Source organism: Hylobates moloch, unplaced genomic scaffold, assembly GCF_009828535.3.
Source record: "Hylobates moloch isolate HMO894 unplaced genomic scaffold, HMol_V3 SCAFFOLD_3, whole genome shotgun sequence".
Lineage (NCBI taxonomy): Eukaryota > Metazoa > Chordata > Mammalia > Primates > Hylobatidae > Hylobates > Hylobates moloch.
The window spans coordinates 64,243,177-64,259,079 of NW_026652278.1; the positions used below are offsets into that span (position 1 = coordinate 64,243,177).

Consider the following 15,903-nt stretch of genomic DNA (forward strand, 5'->3'; position numbering starts at 1 on the left):
CTTCCATTTCCTCTTTTGTTTTATTGTGAGCATTGGTTTTTTTGATACCTCAAAGATATTAGCTTATTTGCACAGTTAGAAAACATTAAAATATCATTCATGGGCCAGGCGCCATGTCTCACGCCTGTAATCCCAGCACTTTGGGAGGCCAAGGCAGGCGGATCACAAGGTCAGGAGATCGAGACCATCCTGGCTAACGCGGTGAAACCCCGTCTCTACTAAAAATACAAGAAATTAGCTGAGCGTGGCCGCGTGTGCCTGTAGTCCCAGCTACTTGGGAGGCTGAGGCAGGAGAATGGCGTGAACCTGGGAGGCGGAGCTTGCAGTGAGCCCAGATTGCACCACTGCACTCCAGCCTGGGTGACAGAGCGAGACTCCATCTCAAAAAAAAAAAATACCATTCATGGCTGAGTGTGGGCTCATGCCTGTAATCCCAGCACTTTGGGAGGCTGAGGTAGGAGGATCACTTGAGGCCAGGAGTTCGAGACCAGCCTGGGCAACATAGTGAGACCCCATCTCTACAAAACATACAAAAATTAGCTGGGGCATGGTGCCACCTGTCTGTAATCCCAGCGACTTGGGAGGCTAAGGTGGGAGGATTGCTTGAGCCCAGGAGGCCAAGGCTGTAGTGAACCATAATTGCCACTACACTCCAGCCTGGGTGACAGACCCTATCTCAAAATAAAATAAAATATTCACTTAGTAAATATTTATTGAGCTGCTACTGTGTCCCAGGAAACCTTACTGACTGATTTCTCATCAGAGGATCCTGGCATGTTTATAAACTTTTAAGCACTGTTGAGAAAGGATATCTATGTCATAATTAAACCTTGTTAATATGTGTTAGTCATGTTAGGAAATGCAGGAATGGAGTTCCTATCCGGTGTATTGTCAAGATCAGTCATAACATTTAATATAGAGAATAGCTCTGTGCTTTAGCTTGCCTGTTACTTTGCTTCTCAAAGCTTAGGTCTGCATCAACGCTAAGATCCTGTAACATTTATGTAAAAAAACACACACATATGAAAATCACCTTGCTTTCCCTTTGAGATCAATTTTCCAGGAAGAAAAATCTTTGAGTATAACGGTCAGAAATGTGTAATTCACTCAATATTTAACTGATATTTATTCAAGTCTTTACTAAGGTCAGGCCCTGCTCTCACTTTTCTAATCATAGAGGATATGGTGATAAACAGGATAAACAAGGACCTGTTCTCACAGAGTGAATAAACAACTAAGATAATTTCAGGTCATAAATGCTGTTAAGAAAGGAAAACTGAAATGGTAAGCTTTTTCTTTTTTTTTTTTTTTTTTTTGAGACGGAGTCTCACTCTGTCACCCAGGCTGGAGTGCAGTGGCGTGATCTCAGCTCACTGCAACTTCTGCCTCCTGGATTCAAGCAATTCTCTTGCCTCAGCCCCCCGAGTAGCTGGGATTACAGGCGCACAACACCACACCTGGCTGATTTTTTGTATCTTTAGTAGAGGCGGGGTTTCACCACGTTGGCCAGGCTGGTCTTGAACTTCTGACCTCAAGTGATCCGCCTGCCTCGGCTTCCCAAAGTGCTGGGATTACAGGTGTGAGCCACCATGCCCAGCCTGAAATGGTAAACTTTCAATGGAAGGGGTGCTGTCTTAGCTGTGTTGATCTGGAAAGGTCTTTGAGAAGGTGGAAAGTGACACTGAGCTGAGAACGAAATGGGGGAAGAAAGCAGCCAAGTCATCTTTAGGTAGCGTGTTCCCGGGAAGCCAGACTGGAACAAGCTCAGGAAGGAGTTTGGCATGAGAAAGACCAGTGTGGCTGGAGCAGATAAGGGTGAGGAGTGGGGGCAGCAGTGGGGAGTACAGATGGAGAGGGCTTTGTAGATCAGGGTAAGGAGTTTGGATTTTATTCGATGTGCAGTGGGAAACTTCATGGAATTTTAAAAAGGGAAGCAGCATGATCTGATTGGAATTTTTTATTTATTTTATTTTATTTTTTTGAGACAGAGTCTTGCTCTGTGGCCCAGGCTGGAGTGCAGTGGTGCAATCTCGGCTCACTGCAAGCTCCGCCTCCCGGGTTCACGCCATTCTCCTGCCTCAGCCTCCCGAGTGGCTGGGACTACAGGTGCCCGCCACCACACCAGGCTAATTTTTTCCATGTTAGCCAGGGTAGTCTTGATCTCCTGACCTTGTGATCCACCCACCTCGGCCTCCCAAAGTGCTGGGATTATAGGCGTGAGCCACCGTGCCCAACCAATCTGATTGGAATTTTTAAGAAACTACTCTGGCTCTTAGGGCAAGGAAGGGGGAAGGGACAGCCAAGAACCAGAGGAAGAAGAGAGACAAGTGAGATTCTGTTAAGATTAATCCAAATGAGAGATGAAAGTGGTTTGGAATAGGATGAGGGAGTAGGGATGGAGAAAAGTGGATAAATTCTGGATGTGTTTGAACATGCTAGAGGGTAAAGTGTAGAGCATGAGGGGAAAAGAAGAACCATGTTAAGTTGAGGAAGTATGGAGGCAAAGCGTGTTTTTATGGGGGATATGTGGATTTAGAATTAAGAATTTTGTTTTGGTCATGTTGAGTTTAGGATGTTAAGCTTGAGATGAAATGATTGCTATTTAATAATATCTGCTCATCAGACTTTAAAAGGAAAGCAAGGAGGATCAAGAGGAGGCAAAGAAGGGAGGGAAGTTTCTTGAGGATAGTGATATATAGCACTTCAGTTCTCTTGAAAACTGATTCTAAGACAAATCCCCCTGTGAAAAGCCTTCCTTCATATAGCCATTTTCCTCTCAACCTTAATCAACTTCGTGACTTCATTTATATATCCATTCATTTATTTAAGAAGTACTTAGCTCTTTTTTTCCCCACAAGTATATCCAATGTGTATCTTTATTTGTAATGGAAGATAAAAAATACTGGGGAGTAAAAAACAGGTCTGGGCCGGACATGGTGGCTCATGCCCGTAATCTCAGCACTTTGGGAGGCTGAGGTGGGTGGATCACCAGAGGTCAGGAATTTGAGACCAACCTGGCCAACATGGTGAAACCTCGCCTGTACTAAAAATACAAAAAAAAATTGGCCAGGCCTGGTGGTAGGCACCTGTAGTCCCAGCTACTCAGGAGGCTGAGGCAGGAGAATCGCTTGAACCAGGGAGGTGGAGGTTGCAGTGAGCCGAGATTGCATCAGTGCACTCCAGCCTGGTGACAGAGCGAGACCCTGTCTCAAAACAAAACAACAATGACAACAACAAAAAAAACAGGTCTTATATTAAGGGGGATAAAGATAGCTATATCAATACAATGGAATATTATATACATTTGTACATATTACGGCATACAAGTACAAGTAATTATAAAATGTAAAAGCATGGAAAATGCATGGCTAAATGTCAAGAAAGGATAGCAACATATTAATTTATAGATATACATTTAACATCTAATCTCAACAATTAAAAATGTATATTTAGCAGGGGGTGGTCATGTGCATCTGTAGTCACAGCTACTCGGGAAGCTGAGGTGGGAGGATCACCTGAGCCTGGGAGGTTGAAGCTGCAGTGAGCCAGCCAGGCACGGTGTCTCACGCCTGTAATCCCAGCACTTTGGGAGGCCGAGGCGGGCAGATGTCAGGAGATCAAGACCATCCTGGCCAACATGGTGAAACCTCGTCTCTACTAAAAATACAAAAATTAGCTGGGTGTGGTGGCGTGCGCTTATAATCCCAGCTACTTGGGAGGCTGAGGCAGGAAAATCACTTGAACCTGGGAGGCAAAGGTTGCAGTGAGCCGAGATCACGCCACTGCACTCCAGCCTGAGCAACAGAGCGAGTCTCCATCTCAAAAAAAAAAAAAAAAGTTGCAGCGAGCCACGATTGCACCACTGCACTCTAGCCTGGGTGATAAAGTGAGACCCTGTCTCTCAATAAATAAATATTTTAAAATATAAAAATGTAAGTCCGGGTGTGGTGGCTCAAACCTGTAATCCCAGCACTTTGGGAGACCGAGTCAGGTGGATCATCTGAGGTCAGGAGTTCGAGCCCAGTCCGGCCAACATGGTGAAACCCTGTCTCTACTAAAAGTACAAAAATTAGTCAGGCATGGCCGGGCGCCATGGCTCATGCCTGTAATCCCAGCACTTTGGGAGTCCGAGGCGGGCAGATCACGAGGGCAGGAGATCGAGACCATCCTGGCTAATACGGTGAAACCCCATCTCTACTAAAAATACAAAAAATTAGCCGGGCGTGGTGGCGGGCGCCTGTAGTCCCAGCTACTCGGGAGGCTGAGGCAGGAGAATGGTGTGAACCCAGGAGGCGGAGTTTGCAGTGAGCCGAGATCATGCCACTGCACTCCAGCCTGGGCAATAGAGCGAGACTCTGTCTCAAAAAAAAAAAAATTAGGCATGGTGGTGCATGCCTGTTGTTCCAGCTACTTAGGAGGCTGAGGCAGGAGAATCACTTGAACCTGGGAGATGGAGATTGCAGTGAGCCAAGATCGCACCACTGCACTCCAGCCTGGGCAACAGCAAAACCCTGTCTCAAAAAAATAAATAAATTAAATAAAATAAAAATAAATAAAAATGTATACTTAGTCAGAGGTGGTGTCATGTGCCTGTGGTCCCAGCTACTCAGGAGGCTGAGCCCAGGATTTGAGGTCAGCCTGGGCAACACAGTGAGATCCTATCTCTTTAAAAAAAAAAAAAGGTATACCTGTTAGTGGAAATGTAAAAAAATTGGAAATAGTCATATTGTAATGGAATTATAAACTTTGTTTTTAAGATGGAATTTCACTCTGTCTTCCAGGCTGGAGGGCAGTGGCATGATCTGGGCTCACTGCAACCTCCGCCTCCTAGGTTCAAGTGATTCTTGTGCCTCAGCCTCCCAAGTAGCTGGGACTACAGGCATGTGCCACCATGCCTGGCTAATTTTTGTATTTTTAGTAGAGACAAGGTTTCACCATATTGGCCAGGCTGATCTTGAACTCCTGACCTCAGGCAATCTGCCTGCCTCGGCCTCCCAAACTGCTAGGATTACAGATGTGAGCCACCGTGCCCAGCCAGAATTAAAAGCATTTTGTTATTATTTCCTTAATATTGTGATCTTTATCTTTCCAACGAACATTTGAAAATTCTTAGACAACATACTAGGTTTTCATTAGAGGCTTTTTTTACTGAGCACTTTTTGTGTGCTAGGCACCCTGAGGACATGATCTCTAAGCCACAGTCTCTTAAACCTTAGCTTTTATTCTTCTTGACTGTATTACTTAACTTGAATTCAAAAGATAAAATTCAATTGGCTGGGCGCGGTGGCTCACGCCTGTAATCCTAACACTTTGGGAGGCCGAGGTGGGTGGATTGCCTGAGCTCAGGAGTTTGAGACCAGCCTGGGCAACACAGTGAAACCCTGTCTCTACTAAAATACAAAAAATTAGCTGGGCATGGTGGCACGTGCCTGTAATCCCAGCTACTCGGGAGGCTGAGGCAGGAGAATTGCTAGAACCCGGGAGGCAGAGGTTGCAGTGAGCAGAGATCGCGCCACTGCACTCCAGCCAGGGTGACAGAGTGAGACTCCATCTCTTAAAGAAAGAAACAAAAAAGATAAAATTCAGACCGCCAAGACTGCATCTGCCCCACCCGCACAGAGCCTCGCCCTTGCCACTTCACAGCCGGTCCACACGCGCCGCCAGCTCACCAGGGTGGTATCACTGGGCTCCAGCATGGGCAAGGCCAGCTTCGCAGGCGACAGTGCCCCCTGGGCCTCCTTCCCCTCCATCGTGGGGCGCCCGCTACACCAGGGCATGATGGTGGGCATGGGCCAGAAGGACTCCAATGTGGGTGATGAGGCCCAGAGCAAGAGAGGCATCCTGACCCTGAAGTACCCCATCTAGCATGGCATGGTCATCTGGGACTGGGACGACATGGAGAAGATCTGGCACCACACCTTCTACAATGAGCTGCCTGTGCTGCTCACCAAAGGCCCCCTGAATCCCAAGGCCAACCATGAAAAGATGGCCTAGATTATGTTTGAGACCTTCAACACCCCAGCCATGCACGTGGCCACCCAGGTCATGCTGTCCCTGTACACCTCTGGTCGTACCACTGGCATCGTGATGGACTCTGGCGACAGGTCACCCACATGGTGTGCATCTATGAGGGGCACGCCCCCCCCCACACCATCCTGCGTCTGGACCTCGCTGGCCAGGACCTGACCGACCGCCTTATGAAGATCCTCACATTGCGCGGCTATAGCTTCACCACCCGCAGAGGGAGAGATCCTGTGTGACATCATCAAGGAGAAGCTGTGCTAAGTCGCCCTGGGCTTTGAGCAGGAGATGGCCCCCACGGGTCCTCCTGGGAGAAGAGCTATGAGTTGCCAGATGGCCAGGTCATCACCACCAGCAACAAGCGTTTCCACTGCCCCGAGGCGCTCTTCCAGCCTTCTTTCCTGGGCGTGGAATCCTGTGGCATCCACAAAACTACCTTCAAATCCTTCGTGAAGTGTGACGTGGACATCCACAAAGACCTGTACGCAAACACAGTACTATCCGGCAGCACCACCATGTACCCCGGCATCGCCCTGCAGGATGCAGAGGGGGATCACTGCCCTGGCTCCCAGCATGAGGAGGATCAAGATCATTGCTCCTTCTGAGTACACATACTCTGTGGATGCATGGCTCTATTCCGACCTCATTGTCCACCTTCCAGCAGTTATGGATGAGCAAGCAGGAATATGATGACTCCAGTCCTTCCACTGTCCACTGAAAATGCTCCTAGGCAGACTGTTCCTTAGTTGCATTATACCCTTTCTTGACAAAAACCTAATGCGCAGAAAACAAGATGAGATTGGCATGGCTTTGTTTGTGTGTGTGTGTGTGTGTTTGTGTTTGTGTTTGTTTTTGGCTTGACTCTGGATTTAAAAACTGAAACTGTGAAGGTGACAGCAGTCGGTTGGAGTGAGCATCCTCCAAAGTTCTACAATGTGGCCAAGGACTTTGACTGTACATTCTTCTTTTTTTTCTTTTTTTAATATTTATTTTATTTATTTATTTATTTTGGGACGGAGTCTCACTCTGTTGCCCAGGCTGGAGTGCAGTGAAGTGATCTTGGCTCGCTGCAACCTCCACCTCCCAGGTTCAAGTGATTCTCCTGCCTCAGCCTCTTGGTAGCTGGGACTACAGGCATGTGCCACCATGCCCAGCTAATTTTTTTTTTTTTGTATTTTTTTTAGTAGATACGGGGTTTCACCATGTTGGTCAGGTTTTTTTTGTGTGTGTGTGTTTTTAGTAGAGATGGGTTTTCACCATATTGGTCAGGTTTTTTTGTATTTTTTTAGTAGAGACGGGGTTTCACCATGTTGGTCAGGCTGGTCTCAAACTCTTGACCTCAAATGATCTGCTCGCCTCATCCCCCAAAGTGCTGGGATTACAGGCGTGGGCCACCGTGTCGGGCCACATTGTTCTTTTTTAAATAGTCTTTCTAAATATCATGAGGTGCATTGTTACAGGAAGTCCCTTGCCCTCCCAAAATCCAGCCCACTTCTGTCTAAGGAGAATGGCCCAGTCCACTCTCAAGTCCACACAGGGGAGGTGATAGCATTGCTTTCATGTAAATTATGTAATGCAAAATTTTAAAAATCTCCCCCTTATACTTTTTTATTTTGTTTTATTTTAAATGATCAGCCATCGTGGCCCCCCTTTTTTGTCCCCCAGCTTCAGACGTATGAAGGCTTTTGGTCTCCCTGGGAGTGGGTGGAGGCGCTCTTCCAGCCTTCTTTCCTGGGCGTGGAATCCTGTGGTATCCACAAAACTACCTTCAAATCCATCGTGAAGTGTGATGTTGACATCCACAAAGACCTGTACGCAAACACAGTACTATCCGGCAGCACCACCACTCAGGGCTTACCTGTAGAGACCAGTTGAATAAAAGTGCACACCTTAAGAAAAAAAAAAGATAAAATTCAAGTATAACAGGCAGTGGTCTTAAAACCAGTCTTTATCCCAATATCCATCAACATACTCTGCTGTTTGTCATTTGTTCTCTGTAGTGACTTGTTACATTTTAAGACTGTGTTTTTAGTTATCAGAAGAAAATCTCATTGGCTGCTTTGCAGTCCTGCCCTCTGTTCACATAGCCTGTGCCACAAACACTGCTTTCCCTGAGCCTGGCTTCCCAGAGACAGCTGTCTTCCAAGACCTCAAGGCCCCTTGGCACTTAAAATTATTGAGGACACCAAAGATCTTTTGTTTATGTACGTTATATATTTCTATATTTACCCCATTTGAAATTTAAGTGGATACATTTTAATAATTTATCTTAAAATGACAATAATAAACCCACTGCATTTAAAGATAACTTTTTTTTTTTTTGAGATGGAATCTCTCTCTGTCGCCCAGGCTGGAGTGTAGTGGCACAATCTTGACTCACTGCAACCTCTGCCTCCCGAGTTTAAGTGATTCTCCTGCCTCAGCCTCTGGAGTAGCTGGAATTACAGGCATCTGCCAACACGCTCGGCTAATTTTTGTATTTTGACTAGAGACGGTGGTTTCACTGTGTTGGCCAGGCTAATCTTGAACCGCTGACCTCAGGTGATCTGCCTGCCTGGTCCTTCCAAAGTGCTGGGGTTATAGGCGTGAATCTGTAATCACCTTACAATGTGTTTATATAGGCTGACGTTATTGAGTGCTAACTAATCTATTCCAGGCACTCTGCTAAGCAGTTTATATACATTATCTCAAGTAATTGTCTCAAAACTCCATGACATGGATACTATTACCCTCCTACAGAATGTGAAACTTTGGCTTAGGGAGAGCTTCAATGACTTGCCCAAAGTCAGATAGCTAGTAAATGGCAGAGCTGTTTGAACCAATGTCAACATAAATATCTTTTATAAAGTTAACAAGAAGTTGGTTCTATCAATTTTAGTTTGAATGGACTGCAAGAAGGGACAACTACACCTCAAGTAAAATTGCTGACAAGTCACTAAGCCAGACAGAAGCAACAAAGGAAATCAACCTCAAATCACACAATGTCCAAATCAGAATTATAGCTGTATCTATACAGATAGAGATTTTTTTAAAATTATCCATTTTGTTTCTAAGTAGTTGTAGCAATGTTTCTTCTTTTTAATTAAGAAAAAAATACTGGCCAGGTGCAGTGGCTCACGCCTGTAATCCCAGCACTTTGGGGGGCCAAGGTGGGTGGATCACTGAGTCCAGGAGTTTGAGACCAGCCTGGCTAACATGGCAAGACCCTGTCTTTACTAAAAATACAAAAATTAATCAGGCATGGTGGCACACACCTGTAATCCCAGTCACTCAGGAGGCTGGGGCACGAGAATCGCTTGAACCCGGGAGGTGGAGGTTGGAGTGAGCCAAGATTGCACCACTGTACTCCAGCCTGGGCAACAGAGTGAGATGCTATCTCAAAAAAAATATATATATATATATATAAAAAAGAAAGGGAAAATATATATTTATATATAAATATATTTATATAATATATTATATGTATATGTATTTTTCCTCTTCTTTTTTATAGAGATGGGGGTCTCACCATGTTGCCCAGACTGGTCTCAAGCTCTTGGGCTCAAGCAGTCCTCCCACCTCAGCCTCCCAAAATGCTGGGATTACAGGCGTGAGCCTATAACTGAACTTGAGGCATGAGTCTGTTTCTAAGCTTGCCATAGACACCTTTAGTGCATGTCTACTTTTTGATTACCATAGTCGCTAATCATGGGTTATAAAAATATAGAATTCAAATATGTTAGGGCAATAATAAATTATATATAGATGCATTGATGTTGCAGTACATAAATGAGCCTTTCAGTCATTTTGCACTCTAGATAGATGTAATCTTTTTTAAAAAATTAATTGCTTTCATCTTGAGCCTGGGATGTCAAGGCTGCAGTGAGCCATGATTGCATTACTGCACTGCAGCCTGGGTGACAGAGAGAGACCCTGTGTCATAAACATAAATAAATAAATAAATATTTTTAAAAAGATTCTAAGGCTGAGCATGGTGGCTCACACCTATAATCCCAGCACTTTGGGAGGCTGAGGCAGGAGGATTGCTTGAGACCAGGAGTTCAAGACCAACTGGGCAACACAGGGAGACTCCTGTCTCTACAAATAAAAATTAAGAAAAATTTATTGGAGGCTGCAATGTCTATTACTATTTTTAAATTATTTTTTATTATTAGGGTTTGAAAAAAATCTAGGATGGGAAAACAAAATTCAAGAATGCAACCAGGAACTATGTGTCAAGGAGAAATCCCAGAGAAAGTATAGCTTTCGTTAAGCCTTGCCCATGTAACTCATAATGCAACCAGAGTCTTTTTTTTTTTTGAGATGGAGTCTCACTGTGTTGCCCAGGCTGGAGTGCAGTGGCGTGATCTCGGCTCACTGCAACCTCTGCCTCCCATGTTCAAACGATTCTCCTGCCTCAGCCTCCCGAGTAGCTGGGATTACAGGTGCCCGTGACCATGCCTGGCTAATTTTTGTAATTTTGGTACAGACAGGGATTTCACTGTGTTGGCCAGGCTAGTTGAGAACTCCTGACCTCAGGTGATCCTCCAGTCTCAGCCTCCCAAAGTGCTGGGATTACAGGCATAAGCCACCTCGCCTGGCCCCAACCAGACTCTTTAAGCCAGTAACCTCTTTCTCAGGAAGGTCATGACCCAATATTAATTTTTCATCTGCAGGAAGTGACAAGAAGGCTTTATACATGTGCTGTGTAAAAATGGGGTTCAAAATGTAGTTAATAGAAACAGACCTGAGAATGTGCTAGATGATTATGAGTCGCTGAATCTGACATGACCTACAGCAGCCACACCCAACTCTACCAGTACAGAGCTCTTTCTCCCCACTTCCTTCTGAATTATCTCACCCGCTTTTTCTCCACTGGTTATCTTAATCATTTTGCCTTTCCTGTTACCACTGTAAGTCAGGTTTTGTTATCAGAAGAACTCATCACCCTTTAGTTATCTATACTTTTGTGTGGATGATTTTTATGCTTTAAATTTACCCAAAACCTAATTCTTAGACACTAAGAAAATGGAATGAACACGCAAGAAATGTTAACAATGAAAACAGAATAATTTCCAATCTGCTTCACTGATTGTGCAAAACTGTAGGATGGCTTTATGTTCAGAATCATTGCCCTTTTAGACTCAAGAGTTTTGAACTCTGCTTCCAAAGAGTTAATCCTTCATCCGTGTTTTCTGTGCATGGAGCCCATAAAATCTAATTACATTCCGCTTCTAAATAAGGAGAAATGACTCCCAAATTCGTCTGGAAAAGTAGCTTTTTTTTTTTTTTTTTTTTTTTTTGAGAGAGAGTCTCGCTCTGCTGCCCAGGCTAGAGTGCAGTGGTGTGATCTTGGCTCACTGCAACCTCCACCTCCCAGGTTCAAGTGATTCTCCTGCCTTGGCTGAGTAGCTGGGACTACAAGTGTGCACCACTGCATCTATCTAATTTTTAAATTTTTAGTAGAGATGAGGTTTCACCATGTTGGCCAGGCTGGTCTCAAACCCCTGACCTCAAGTGATCTACCTGCCTCGGCCTCCCAAAGTGCTGGGATTACAGGTGTGAGCCACTGAGCCCGGCCAGGTTTTGTTCACTGAGGATGTGCCAGTGTCCCAAGTTATAAAAAGTTAATTCCATAGGCTTGCTTCTTACCTTCTTAGTTCGAAAATCATATATATCTTATCGTAGGAATACACTAAGGCATGGATACTAAATATAGAAAGTATGTTTGGGATGATCTGACTTGAAATATGGTTGTGTTATAAATGGAGATCACTTTTTGTTACATTGGGGTGCATAGAGAACTAGGCAGAACTCTCAGGACAGCTGATAAGGTGCTAGAGAAGGAGGGTGCTGTGGCTCACACCTGTAATCCCAGCACTCTGGGAGGCAGAGGCAGGTGGATCACTTGAGGTCAGGAGTTCGAGACCAGCCTGGCCAACATAGTGAAACCCCATCTTCACTAAAAATACAAAAATTAGCCAAGCATGGTTGTGGGCACCTGTAATCCCAGCTACTCGGGAGGCTGAGGCAGGAGAATTGCTTGAACCTGGGAGGCAGAGGTAGCAGTGAGCCAAGATTGCACCACTGTACTCCAGCCTGGGTGACAGAGTGAGACTCCATCTAAAAAAAAAAAGAAAAGAAGGTGCAAGAAAAGAAGGTGCAAGAGGCCGAGATGCTACTAAGCCGACACAGAAGACAAACAGGTCTCAGCTATGAGCTCCAAATTTAAGTATTGATTGCCAATTAATCTGCTTCTCACATGAGCAACTCTGTGTTCCTGGGTCAGCAGCAGAGATTTGTTTGTATCATTCAATTATTTAATGATAGTTACAAATTTAACTTAATAATAATATACAATGATATGCTGAATAATGGGGGTAATTATACTTAACATCATAATTTTAATATAGATTGTGTCCACATTCAATATAAGGCATCGTTTCCTAGAGTCAAATCCCAGGACTATGTGCATCAGAAACATTTAGTGATACTTATTAAAATGCAGATTTCTAGGCTCTGGCCCAGACCTGATCAGAAACGCTGGGAGGTGAGGTCCAGGAATCTATGTTTTAGCAGAACTCCATGTGATATTTATGTACATTAAGGTGCTAGAACCCCATGCTTCTGGAGTTAAGGAAGCTCAAGCTACAGAGTATTGGAAAAGCTTTTACAGGGAGAAGCATCTGAACCAGAAAATTATTCCCAAGGGGAACACAGCCTGGGGACAGAGGGACACAAAAGTGCTCCCAGCTGCCTTAGGAGCCTAGGAGCTGCAACCCTCTCCTTCCCTAGAGCTCCCTGTACTGGGAGTAGAATTCTGCTGTGTGGACCCCAACTGGGGGCTGAGCCTGGTAATCACAGCACTGGGTCTCTCAGGGATCTAAGGGGAGATCTCCGAGATGAAAGGTAGGCACTCTCTAACGACCTTTGGAGAATATTCTAGATTGCTTCAAGGAAGGTGAGAAAAAGAAAAGAGAGATTGTTTGACTAGGAACACAGACTCAGCAGGAGTCATTCCTGGGGCATTTGAATGGAATTACCCAAATGGTAGTCCCGGGCTGTGGTAATTAACTATTTCCTCGGCAATCTAGAGCCAGGACCATCTCTCAGGAACTCTCCAAGTTTGGAGTAGAGCAAATGCTCCAGGATTCCCCCACTTTTGTTCCCAGACCAAACTGACGGTCGGGCTGCTATTTCTGGTGGCCCAATAATGAGACCCAGATGAAACTGGGGAAGAAGAGAGTTTTTATTTCTGCAACCAGTGACAGGGAGAAGGCCTAGAAATTATCGCCAGACCAACTCAAAACGACAAAGTTTTCCAGAGCTTGTATACCTTTTAAGCTATATGTCTACATGTAAGTGTGCATTCATCTGAAGACATAAGTGATTAATTTCTTTTAATCTGTAACTAAGGTGTGAGTCCTGAAAACCTTCCTCTGGAGCCTCAGTAGGTTTACTTAATCTAAATGAGTCCAGGTGCTGGGGTGATTACCTTTATCTTGTCTCCTGCTAAATCATAGAGGTTTGGGGAGTTCCTTCAGACCCCCAGTAAACTTGTTTGTGGACACCTGGGGAGTTTCTTCAGATCCACAATAAAACTTGTTTAATCCTAAATGGGTCCCGTTAAGAATTCCTTCTTTATTCTGTGATGCTTCAAGGCCCAGGAAAGGCATAGGCAAAACTCTTGATGGGCTTTTGTTACAGCTCAGCCTTTGTATAAGAAAACCAGCTTCTAATATTCAACTTAACCACTCATTCAGTACTCAGACAGTTGTTATGGAGGCCTGCATTAGTGAGACCTGGCCTGCCACACTGTAACACCCCAAGAAGGGTTATATTCCGGTGATGTCTGGCTAAAATAAAAACTGAATGCCTGCTTATAGAGAAGCAATCTTTCTTCCCATAGCAGACAGAGCATGCCTTCCCCAGGGAAATCTGCATCTGCAGGATGGAGACATTTTGTATCTAAAACCTACCATCAGTGCTATCTTCCTTTGTTTTTTGTTGTTTGTTTGGTTTTCTTTTGAGACAGGGTTTCACTCCACCATCCAGGCTGGAGTACAGTGCCTGGATCTCGGCTCACTGCAACCTCTGCCTCCTGGGTTCAAGTGATTTTCATGCCTCAGCCTCCAAGTAGCTGGAATTACAGATGCGTGCCATCATGCCTGGCTAATTTTAGTAGTTTTAGTAGAGACAGGTTTTCGCCATATTGGCCAGGCTGGTCTCAAACTCCTGACCTCAAGTTATCTGCCTGCCTCGGCCTCCCAAAGTTCTGGGATTGCAGGGGTGAGCTACTGTGCCCAGCCAGTACTATCTTCCTTTGAAGGGGATAAAAGTCACATGCCAGGTAGATAAGAGCTTGGAACTTGGTGAATGAGAAAAATGCAGTTCTCCCCTCATATCTCTGTAGCCAGGCAGCCCAATTTATTAATATATGCACATACAGTGCATACAGCACATAGTGGACTTAGCCATTGACTAGAGGTCCAGGGACCTCCTTGCTGCTGTCCTAATGCTAACTTTTCAGTCCTCAACGATTCCTGACCTCTTGGTAGGATGGCATTTAATTGACTGCATCTTCCTTTTTTTTTTTCCTTCCTTTTGAGACAGAGTTTCGCTCTTGTTGCCCAGGCTGGAGTGTGGTGGCATGATCTCGGCTTACTGCAATCTCCACCTCCTGGGTTTAAGCAATTCTCCTGCCTCAGCCTCCCAAGCAGCTGGAATTATAGGCACCTGCCACTACGCTCGGCTAATTTTTTTGCATTTTTAGTAGAGACAGGGTTTCACCATGTTGGCCAGGCTGGTTTTGAACTCCTGACCTCAAGTGATCCGCTTGCTTTGGCCTCCCAAAGTGCAAGGATTACAGGTGTGAGCCACTGCACCTGGCTGTTTCCTCCTTGAAGCTCCTTCCTCCTTTTCCGTCTACAACACTGCACTTTTCTATTCTTCTATCTTACCAGCCTTTCCTTATGTTTCCTATAGGGCCTTTTCAATCTATCACTTGACTATAATGATCCTTAGGATTGTGATGTAGTCTTCTAGTCTCTCCAGGCACCCCAGGGCAATGCTGTTCATTCTTTTTTTTCTTCTTCTTCTTTTTCTTTTGAGACAGGGTCTCACTCTGTCATCTAGGCTGGAGTGCAGTGGCACGAACTTGGCTCACTGCAGCTTTGACCTTCCAGGCTTAAGCGATCTTCCCACCTCAGCCTCCAGAATAGCTGAGACTACAGGTGCATGCCACAATGCCTGGCTAATTTTGTTCACTTTTTTTAGAGAGGGGGTCTCACTATATTGCCCAGGCTGGTCTTGAACTCCTGGGTTTAAGGGATCCTTCTGCCTCAGCCTCCCAAAGTGCTGGGATTACAGACATGTGCCACCTCGCCTGGCCTCATACTTAAGACATATTACTTACCATCTATATCTAATTCTTCATCTTAAAACAATTGTTTTAGAGATGGGGGTCTCACTATATTGCCCTGGATTCCTGGGTTCAAGCAATCCTCCCTCCCCAGGCTCCCAAGTAGCTGGGATTATATTTTCAAGCCACTGTGACTGGCTTTTATTTTTATTTTTTTCATTAGTTCTTCATCTGTTTAGCTTACTTATCCTTAAATTAGAATTTATTGAATGCTACTGTCTCTTTCTCTCTCTCACATGTGCACACATACATATACTTTTATTCATTTCCTTTTTAAAGTTATTTTATTATAAATAAGTACATATATACTTAATTTTTAAAATTATTATTATTATTTTGAGTTGCAGTCTCGCTCTGTCACCCAGGCTGGAGTGCAGTGTCACGATCTCCACTCACTGCAACCTCTGCCTCCCAGGTTCAAGCGATTCTCCTGCCTCAGCCTCCCGAGTAGCTGGGACTACAGGTGCGTGCCACCACGCCTG

At 44.8% G+C, this 15,903-nt stretch overlaps 1 pseudogene; it reads left to right on the plus strand.

The window, feature by feature from the left end:
* Window positions 1-1,781: 1,781 nt before the first annotated feature.
* LOC116458797 (actin, cytoplasmic 1-like) lies at window positions 1,782-6,739 on the plus strand (annotated as a pseudogene).
* Window positions 6,740-15,903: the final 9,164 nt, after the last annotated feature.